The sequence below is a fragment of the Perissodus microlepis genome, chromosome 3 (genome assembly GCF_051167445.1).
Source record: "Perissodus microlepis isolate ML-2025 ecotype Zambia chromosome 3, ASM5116744v1, whole genome shotgun sequence".
NCBI classification, from domain to species: domain Eukaryota; kingdom Metazoa; phylum Chordata; class Actinopteri; order Cichliformes; family Cichlidae; genus Perissodus; species Perissodus microlepis.
In genome coordinates, this window is record NC_140463.1 from 6,602,581 (window position 1) to 6,613,904 (window position 11,324).

Genomic DNA, 11,324 nt, shown 5'->3' on the forward strand with positions numbered 1-11,324 from the left:
GCAACCAAAAAAATTATTTCTCATTGCAGGTTTTTATTTTTTCTTTTCTGCTTTTTCTTTTCTTTCCAAACTATTTAAGGGAGAGTCTGATATGAATGTCTTCTGGCTGGAAAATAGCTAACAGTCAAAAAACAACAAAAAACTGACAGGATGTGAAATGTTTCACCACTAGGTGTGAGTAGACTACAGTCATGTGGGATCTATATTCTTACCCCAATTCGACTGCACAGTGCTAGAATAGATATCCAGTCCACTGGTGTTTTTCTACTACTGTGGGGACCAGATCTGGATCCACACCGGAGTTTTTCTAATCTGATGAAGGCTCATATATTTTCAACTCTCTTTGAAGTGGATGTAACGGTGCTGGACTCTGACAAACAGTTTCATTACTTTCTAACATTATGTGAGTTCATTGACAAAGTGTCAAAGGGAAAGTGTTAAGCTGGGATAATGTTAACTTTAAACCAGCTGTTGTTGTTTAGCCTGGTCTTGTTAGCTGTCCAGAGACATCCAGAGATCCTCTTCCTCAAAGTCAACAATTTGAAATGGGGACAGCTTTAATGTGTCAGTGTGTGCGTAAGATGGTAGTGGCTTTGGTTGTGATGGTGGTTGTAGGGATTGCTGTGCTAACTCTCCAGAGCCATGTCAAAGTGCAACAATACATTTGTTTCTGCTAGTGATGGTAAATTTGATTCTTTTTACTGAATCGAGTTTTAATGAGTCACTCACCAAAGTGAATTGGGTATTTTGAGTCATTTGATTCACTGAGTCATTTGACCAGAGAGTGCAAAAACTGTACATTTTCACTCAAACTTAATTTGTTTCTCTTTTCATGTATATCCTACTGCTAAGATGAGTGATTCTAAAAGAAAACAACTATTTTATATAGCAAAAGAGAGCAAAAAAATTTCTAAAGGGAATATCTATTTTGTTTATTTTTATTTTATTAGTATTGTTATGACCCGGCTCTGCTAGGCGACAAGGGATGTAACATAAATGAGTCCAGAGGCAGGAGGGTTAGATAAAAAAAGAAAATAGAAGGTTTATTACCACAACTGAACACCATTAGTGAAACAACTCACTAGGCAATGGGGGTGATTGAAACAAACACAACAAATAACTCATATATTCAAATAACACTAATAAAACGCTAATCATCTAAACATCTCACAGGCAGCTACTCAAAAACAAAGGTTCAAAGGCTGCAGTATAAAGGCAAAGGCAGAGGCAGGAGGGACAGTCTGCACAGTCTATTCAAATCAACAAGTCCCCCACGAATGAAGACTCCTCAGCCTTTTGTACTTCCCAGTAAATGCAGGCAGGTGTGTCATTGGTCCGTCGTGTTCAAGGCTCCCTCAGCAGCCAATGGTGTGTGTGGACTGGCACACTCTGATCTGCATGAAGTTGGGCGGGCATAGGTCCCAGGCCAGCCAATCACCCGTGAGTCCTGGAACGCTTTGATTTCCATAGAGGAAGGTGGGGCCACCTGAGGCCGTAACAGTATTTTCCTTAAATGTGTCAAATATATATTTTCTCATCTAAATGTCCACTGAGCTGTGAGCCAGGGGGCGGTAATGCGCCTTAACATTGGTTGCCAAGCAAGAAGAAGAAGAAGCTGTGAGCCTGGAGGGAGGGGGTGAGCGAGTGAGTGATTTGTTCGCGCTATGATTCAGCACAGGAGGGAGGGGGTTAGTGAGTCCTGAGTGATTCGCTTACGCTCCGATTCAGCACAGGAAATGAGGGGGTGAATAGCTAAAATGTGCTGTTAGCATGTTAGCAGAGTGATGCTACTGTGAACCGAGGAGCTATTGTCTTGATGTGAGCTTCTACTCAGGGTTTTTTCTTCCAGTTCAGAGCAGAAATGTTTTTGTTAAGATACTGGATCTTGTGTTTTTCTCCACAATTTTAATTATAAGCTAGATACATTGCTGCTAACAGCAACAGGGATGAGTCAGTTGGGCTTGTGAATCATGATTCATGAGTCAGTAAAGTGATTCTCGAGTATTGAACGATTCGTTCATGATTCGCGCATCACTAGTTTCTGCAGTCTTCTGTCCTATACCTTCTCTCATGTGAATTACAAGCTGAAAAAGATCAAATGTAAAAAAAGAACAGTTCAAGCCCTCTATCTTATTTTATTGATGATCAGTGACCTACAGCAATGCATTTTTATATCTGTTAAATTTTATTTTCCTACCGGTTCTGCATTTGACCCAATCCCAAGTCAAACCTAAGATTTAAGACTTTTACGGTACCACTTTACAATAAGACTCCCCTTATAGATGGCTAATAAATAGTTTATAGCTATGTTATTAATTAATCTGTAAATGCTTTATAAACCATTATTAATGGTTTATTATGTATTAATTAAGGGTGAGAAAGGGAAAAACCTGACTGGTTTCTTGCCAAAAAGTAAGCCAATATAATTTTTTTGATGGTCATCCAAGCTCTTTCGATATGTTGTGTATGACTGCCAGATTCAGGATCAACAAATCACCTGCTGTGATTTACAGTGTAATGTCTGTACCCCATGTTTGTCCAAACATTCTTGTAGGCTCTCCACTCATCACTGATAACTCACTTAACATGCTGTCTTATCAGAGGAACAAGGTGGTGCCTTGATCGTTTTTCAACAAGTTTTAACACAAGCCTTCGCCTTTTGTCTTTAATTCCCATCAGTCCAAATACCCCTTTCTTCCTTTTCCATGCATTTCCAAAGTGTCCACGTGCATACTGAAAACAAAAAAATAAATACAATTAAACAGAATATTTACAAAGAAACATTCAAAAAGATGGTTGCTTCTTAAAATTTTAGTCATATTCTTGTTATTAAAGTAAATTGGATTTTAACTTCACCAAGATGTTGGTTGAATACCCGTTTTCTGTATTTTAATTTCCTTTTGTTGAAATATTTAAATTCTTACTAAAATGTTAAAATATTCAAGTAATTTTAATAATTATTATAGTAAGTATATATTTATTTAACTGATTTTTTTTATTTGTTGCACTAATAATATAGTTACTACATTGAAAACTAATTTCTTATTTGTAATGGTTTCCATGTTTAGAGGACGCGTTCAGATCTGCATTGATTCTAAGAAACATGTCTGAGAGTTTACCAACCTTTCGCTGATGACGGAGACGGCGTTCATCTATAACCACAAATTCGCTGTAACCACCAAGGCGGTGTCCATTGTTTATTCCGTGTCTTTTAATTGCACATTTACAAACATGTCGAATGTGTCTTGCCATGCAACTTAGTGTTCTGCCAGCCACTTCATCATCGATCATATCTATTTGCCTGAGCCTGAGCACTTTTGAAAATCTGTGACAGAAATTGAGAGAATTATTTCACAAGTCTTGTATTGGTGTTCATTTATGAAAGGTGCATTGCTATTCATGTCTACATCTACATATACCTGTAAATGAATCTTGTAAATGAAGAGATGATTTTGATTCCTCAAAGAGGGAGCCAGTTCTAATTGTCTGGAAATTTTCCTATGACTTGCTCTTTTGCAGCCCCTGAGAACATACCAATGAGTTAAGTAAAATGGACCTTTAAACATGAACATTATTTGAAAAGATAATCACAAAATTAAGTATGAAGAAAATAATAATAAAGGAAAAGGGGTTAATGCTGCCTCTTGCCTTGATAATATAGAAATATTTTGTTATATTTACTACATGCACTACATTATCATGCATTATAAATTCCACATGTATTGATCTTTCTTAACCACGGAAATAATTTTCATCTTATAGTGACAAACAGGACATCTAAGCTTCTTCTTTAGCAGGTGTTTCTTCTGCAGCCATTTAATGAGCCTCAGTGCCTTATATTTAGTTTTCTTTCCTTCCATTCTGGTGTGCAATATCATTCCCAAAGACATTCAGGTGGAAATAAAGAGTAATTTAAAGTGGGTTGCAAAAGTATTTGGCCCCTTGAACCTTTCCACATTTTGTCACATTACAGCCACAAACATGAATCAATTTTATTGGAATTCCATGTGAAAGACGTGTGCACCACTTTGGTGCACACGTGAGAAGTGGAACAAAAATCATACATGATTCCAAACATTTTTTACAAATAAATAACTGCAAAGTAGGGTATGAAAAAGACTCAAAACTTACAACCATTGAAATAGTCACATAGTATTGTTTAGTATTCAACCTTATTGTCATTACACAGCGAAATACAGTTTGCAACTAATCAGAAGTGCAAGTGCAATAAGAGAAGATCATATACAGATAAGAAGAGAGCAAATATACAGATGTACTAAGGGCAAATGTATAGATATACTGATATATACAGATAAGATAAGATAAGATAAGATAAGATAAGATAAGATAACCTTTATTAGTCCCACACGTCGGAAATTTGTTTTGTCACAGCAGGAAGTGGACAGTGCAAAAGTTATGAGGCAAAAATTAGGATACAATAAGAATAAATACAGTACACAACTGTACAGAATAGAATAAAATTAAATACTATATACAGTAGAATAAAATAAAATAAATATACAATAAGATAAAAATAGAATACAAATGCTATATACAACTGAGTAAAAATACAACGATGACAGAAAAGATTATTGCACTTAGTGTTATTGCACATGTGTGGATGTGTGTGTTTGATCAGTTAAAGTCTTTGTTGTGGAGTCTGACAGCAGTGGGGAGGAAAGACCTGCGAAATCTCTCCGTCCCACACCGTGGGTGCCGCAGTCTCCCACTGAAGGAGCTGCTCAGTGCTGTCACAGTCTGCTGCATGGGGTGGGAGATGTTGTCCAACAGTGATGACAGCTTAGCCACCATTCTCCTGTCACTCACCACCTCCACTCCAGATAAGGTTAGAATAATATTATAGTTATGAACAGATTATGTACAGAGAGACGAATTATACAGATGAACTACAGAGTAATGTACAGATGTGCTGCTGTATACAAATGTACAGATATACAGATATCTCTATAGCATGTTCTATATTGCTATACAGATGGGCACATATACAGATGTTCTATGAACAAATATACACATGTGCTGCATATATACAGATGTACTATGTGTGTGTTAAACAGATCTACAGAGTCCTATGAATAAATCTGCAGTAGTTGAAGTGAAACGCTCTGAACAGTGTACGCACTATAACAGACACTATGACGCTATGTCGGTATCCTAAAACTATAGAAATAACCAATGTGAGAATGAATGTTGAGAATGAATGGCAGTCATGATCACAGTCATTGGGAGGGATAAGGGGGAAGAGGAGTGTAGAAGTGCTAATGATCGTGGATGGAAAGGCGGGAGACTCAGGGGAGACAGTTGGGTGACAGCTGTGGGGAAGACGCTGTTCCTAAATCTGCTGGCTTTAGTCAGTGGGGTCCTGTAGCGTCTTCCGGAGGAAAGGAGCTGGAAGAGTTTATTGTCAGGATGGGAGAAATCCCTGAGAATGATGCATGCTCAGCGTAGATGTCTCTTCTTGTGGACATTCTCAATAGCAGGAAGTGGAGTCCCTGTGATGTGTTGGTTGGTTTTCACCACCCACTGCAGTGTCTTTCAATCAGCAACAGAGAAATTCCCATACTTGTAACACAGTTGGTCAGGATGCTCTCTGCACACAGCGGTAGAAGTTACCAGAATGCCAGTATATAGGTGGCTCTTCTTCAGTGTCCTCAAGAAAAAGAGGCGCTGATGAGCCTGATGAGCCTTGACCAGGATAGGCTCTCAGATATGTGGATCCCCAAGAAGTTGAAGGTGGAGACCCATTCAACAGCTGTGCCATTTACGTAGATGGAGACACGGGTGTCTCTCTTCTCTCTCCTGAAGTCCACAATGAGCTCTTTGGTTTTTCTGGTATTCAGGAGCAGGTTATTGTCAGCGCACCACATAGCTAGTTGCTTTACCTCTTCCCTGTAGCCAGACTCATCATTGTCACTGATGAAACCAATCACTGTCATGTGATCTGCACAATTGATGATGGAGTTAGATCCATCCCTAGGTCTGCAGTCATGGGTGAAAAGGTGATAGAGGAATGAGCTCAGCACACAGCTCTGTGGAGTGCCAGTGTGATGGTGGTAGAGCAGTTATGGGCTGACCTAACATGCACATGACTTAACACGACATTACAATTCATAAGTGTCCTGTTGTCAGTGATCCACAGTTATAACTCATCCATTTTATTCACCAGGGGCTGCATGTTAGCAAGCAAAATGCTGGGTAGAGAAATGCGGCATGGTGTTAGCCTTAGCTTAGCTGTTAGCTGTCCGCGTTTCCCCTGCCTTTGTTTATGGTCACTTCCAGTCAACAGAGCAGCCTGCGAAGCATCTGGTGTTCTTCATATTTCAGGGATAAGCCAAAGGTTACTGATAAAACAGGTCAAGTTTTGTAGTCCTAAATCCAAAAGCTCTTGTCAGGTGTAATATGTAAAAGTTCTGAATGAGCAGACACGAAATGAGCGGGAAAAACACAGCAAATTGGCACAATCTGAAGAGACGCTGGGCCTCACATGATGTACATGTGGCCATCTTGGTGTAAGGCTAACCAGAGGCAGGAAGTAAAAGTAACTAAAAAAAGTAACAAAGTATAAGTAATTTGTTATTGTACTTAAGTAGAATTCAGGTATTTTACTTTTACTCCTTACTGTTTTAGATAGATTTCTGCCCTTTTTTTTTTATAGCCTTTGATCTATCACAATTCTTGGTTCAACATATTTGGGGGAAGTTTGTATTTCACATCACGGCGCGCCTTCGGACATCAAGCTTCTTTGAGTCTAAATGGAGGGAAAATAACATAAAAAAGTCTCCTGGTGAATGACCTATACTTTTAATTGTATTTTAGTTCTATTTCTTTTTCTCTTCTCTGTAGTTAAACTGCAACAACTGTGTGTAGTGCAACCATGTACAACTAATATAGTGCAAATAATAATACAAGTATTACAGCATTTTTGGAACATAACTTAAAAGGATTGAGTCACTTTTTCTGTTTAGCAAAACTCAATATTTCTTTTTCACTTTTGTATTTTTTTTTAATTACACAAAAATCAAAGATCTGGACATGAAAAATTCAAGAAACATGTCAGAGAAAAGGTCAAAATTTTAAGGCAATCAATTGCTTCAGTACCCCACCAACCAATCTGTTCTGTTCAAAATTTCTTTGATTGAACAATCAGCTGAAAGGAGGAAAAATTGGGTCAAAATTCATACTGGTAAGCTTATTTACAAGTACAAAATATTTATGACCACACTTTGAGCCCATAAGGCTGGTCTGGCCAGACACAGGACAACTGAACTGAAGTTAAACAAAAAGCGAGCCTTTATTGTGGCTGTTAAAATGAACATCAAAACTCAAACAAAAGTAAACAAGCGGAGAGCTTTTTTTTTTACAATGTTTATGTAATATTTCAAAAAAGAAAACCAATAAAAACAAAAACTAGAAGGTACTGTCTCAAATGAAAGAAAATGCGAGATGAACTTGAATATAATTACAACATTTTAATTAATTAAAACAATTTTATTCAGCAGCATTGTTTTTTAAATTAAGTTTACATCGTTAATTTATTTAATGCCAGTACCAATGTTTGTACCTTTATTGTCTGCAACACACCAGCCAGTTCTTTCCATTTACAGTCATAGTCACTATATTTAAAATCCCTACTCTCAACCATCATACTGCCTTTCCTTTACACACATTCACCTATCCTCCTCCTGTGCCAGCACCAAGCTCATCAACAGCACTGGTGTTGGCAAGTGTTAACTCGGGGTGCTAACAATCCAGTATGGAAATGTAATTATTCTATCTGGGCTTGGGACTGGCAAGAGGGATAAACTGGCTGTTGTTCATGACAGTAATTCACAGTAACTATTTGGTTCAATAGCTATCATAGAAATAGCTGTAAAAAAGTAATAAAATAAATAAAATACACCCAAATAAATAAATCAATAAATCCAATATTTATTTTTTTATATGTAACATAATTTAAAATGAATATAAGAATCATGGTATGGTGAGGCAAAGACTTTCTCTCTGTTCTTGTGGTTGATGTGTTAATGAATAGACGTTTTTTTTTAACTGTACATGTAATCTGATTACCCAAATCACATCAGTGTTCCTTAGTGTGTTTAAAAGCTATATTTCAAACGTTGAAGATATTAATATTACTGACCTGAGAGCAGCAGGATGAGCAGTGAACACCTTCCATCCATTCTTGGAATCTGTATAACAGATATAGTCATAATTATTATTGTACCAACATTTTTATCACACATTTTTAACATTAAGGTTTCTTATCTCCAGTCTAATAAGTTTTTTAGTATACAGTTAAGCTCACAGTAAAGCAGCTCATCTGGTCATCTGCTGACTGGGGCTGACTTTTAACAAGGTCTTTATTTGATCACTTAATATATTTTACTGTCAAATGAGGACATCAGGAGGGAGTGAACTTTCTGTAGAAAGTGAAGACGTGTGGAGTTATGGAAATGGTATGGTAATAAAAATGTTTTAATGAATGTTAATTAATAATATTATTGTATTTGTGTAGATAAGCAAATGCTATAAACACTTTTAACTAAACTATTACAGTATTATGTTTAGTGCATTTTCTGAACTTTGATCAAAGGCAAAACCAGTTTATTGATTATCACCTTACCTTTTCTAATTCTGGCCTATCTGTAATTTTTAAAAAGGTAACAAGTGGACTTGCAGATGTTCTATAAAGCCAACAGGTTTTTTATGTCATTAAATGTTTTCGCAGTGGCACCAAAGTAAACTTTAAGCTTTTATTTAACGCGTTTCTATGATATATTGACCAATAAAGCATTCTATAATGCTCATGTTTCAAAGAGTTTTATTGACAATAAAACAACTACATGTAGTTGTGCTGCTCCGAAAACTAAATATAGTGGTATTTTTGCCCATGTGTTCATACCTGTGCTTCTCCAAAAGAAAACATATCTGGAAATGATGCACCTCTGGGCTTAAAGAAACACAAGCAAGGTTATCAAAGGTGAACCTACTTCACCAACATGCAAATCATGGAAATCAAGCTGTTAAAGCAGGTAAAATCTTAAAAGCAAATAAGGTAGATGTGTTTCTAGGAACAAACAACATGGGTGTGAGTAGCAAGAGGTGGGGAAGGATTATGGAGTCTGTGCTTGTCATTTGTCTTTATGATTCAGGGCACCGTACAGTTTATTAGGGGGAATTCATTGTTTTCATCTTTATGTCTTGTTTTCAGCAGCAGCCGATGACTATGATTGTGCCAGAACACATTTGAATCAACACCTTGAGCATTTCAGATTTCACACAGGTGGTTAGTTGTTACACTCTGTAAATGGAATGAAGGTGAGTGTAATTGACCCTCTTTGTGCTGCATCTCCAAATCACATGACTGATTTGAGCTGACATAGCAACAAGCTGCAGCCACACTGAGGCTCTGTTTCAGCTTGTTTTTAAAGTTCGGACTTCAAAGTGTCATTACATTTTAATGACAGGCCACTAAAACCAGAGTTATGATTAAATATATATTTATATAAGCGATGCTTTTTTTGTAAATACTATTGTTATACAGTAAGACTAACAGTAAAATAAAGAAGCATTTCCTAAGGACAGAACAAAAACAGTAACGAAAGAAAAAAGCCACCTCTTTACAGTTGGTGGAAAATGTAACATGTTAACCAATAAAAAAAAGGCAACACGTGGGATTTGGTTGTTTAGGGAGAGGGGAACATTTTGTGGGGGACATTTTTTTTTTAATGGCATAAATAATTTGTGGGGCAAGTTATTGTGACACCTAATTTAGTTATTATCATGGTTGTGGGTGTTACCCAGTGTTTTGTGTTTAATTCATATTTGTTCATTATTTGTTATTTGTATTTTTATGATGTCATATTTGTTGTTCTTGCTTCTGGTTTAAGTCCCTGTGTCTTCTCTGTGTTCCAAGTGGCATATATATTCAGCCTGTCTCTCACTGTCACATCAGCGTCTTTGTGAATTGTCTCATGTTTCTTGTTTTATTTTGTTAGTCCTAGTCCTGTGTGCGGTCTGTCTAGTTTTGCTTCTCCTTTTGATGACACCATTAGCTTTAAAGGTCCAAAGATTCAGCTCCTTAGCCTTGTTCTTCTGCAACACCAGGAAAAAGACATATTTTAAACACCACAGCTGTTACTTCTCCACCTTCTACTCAGACTGCTAATTTATTAATGTTTTTACTGGACAGGTTCTTTTCTATCTGAGCACTCACAGCACTTTATATAACATGAATCATTCACTTTTCTTCTTTGCTTAAGTGATTTCTGTCTAACATTCACATTTCTGTTCAGTAGGTATCTTGCTCACAGATGGTTACTTCTTGCTTTCTGTTCGAACTGAATTTGGTAAAAGAGCTTTTGTTCATTTAGCACCCTTTGCTTGGAACAAACTGCATGAATGGAAAATGACTGAATTCATTTCATTAAGTGCTTTTAAATCTAAACTATGAATCCTTGAGGCCAAGTCCATAACATGCAACTGTTTCAACTAGATTGATTGTCATTTTAACTGCTTTTTAATTTTTATTTGAATTTTACCAAGTTTTATTGAATTGTATTTTTATTTTATTTATTTATTTATTTAATTTATTTTTTGCATGTGTGTTGTTGCAGCCTGTGTTTAATTGAGTAATTTCAAGTCCAAGGTGTAAGGAGGTAGGAAGGAGGTGGCTCCTCTCTATGAAAGCATGGCGAGGGCGTTAAGACGTTCCTGTCCTGCAACGTCTGCTTCTTTTTAAGGTGGAGAAACACCTTTGAGCTTCAGCAGGTGTCATAAAAACGGTTCATTACCCGAGGCTTTTTAATACAGTCCTCTCTGATGACATCTGGTGGCCAACAAATGAATAACAGCTTGAATCTTCAAATAAAAGTGTACTGCTTCATTATGCCTGCCCACTCTACAGAGTAGAGTTCACAATTCTGTCTGATACTGGGTCACCTTGGTGTTGCTTTGAACATGTATTTTTTTGGGTGAAAAAATTATGTCTATTTGTTAAATAAAGAAATTTGATGAATAAACATTCCTTATTTAAACACGTGCCATTGTGTGGTCTTTCTTTGCTTCTGACTTCTTGATATTGGTAAATACAATAGATGAAAATACATTATGGAGAATGCTTCTGAACAGAAAGCTTTCCGTTCTTGCTGACCAAAATCAACTCAAAATACTCCCACATGTAAGAGCCTCCTCTCTTCCTCGCTGGCTCCATATCTCTCAATAGAATGATCAATGGAAAGATCAAATACCGCGAATAACTAACTTCCTTATAAACCATTCAACAGGTTACAGACGCAGTTATGTTC

The 11,324-nt window shown here is 36.8% G+C and overlaps 1 pseudogene; it reads right to left on the reverse strand.

The window, feature by feature from the left end:
- Positions 1–2,367: 2,367 nt before the first annotated feature.
- Positions 2,368–3,566, reverse strand: LOC146389623 (uncharacterized; annotated as a pseudogene).
- Positions 3,567–11,324: the final 7,758 nt, after the last annotated feature.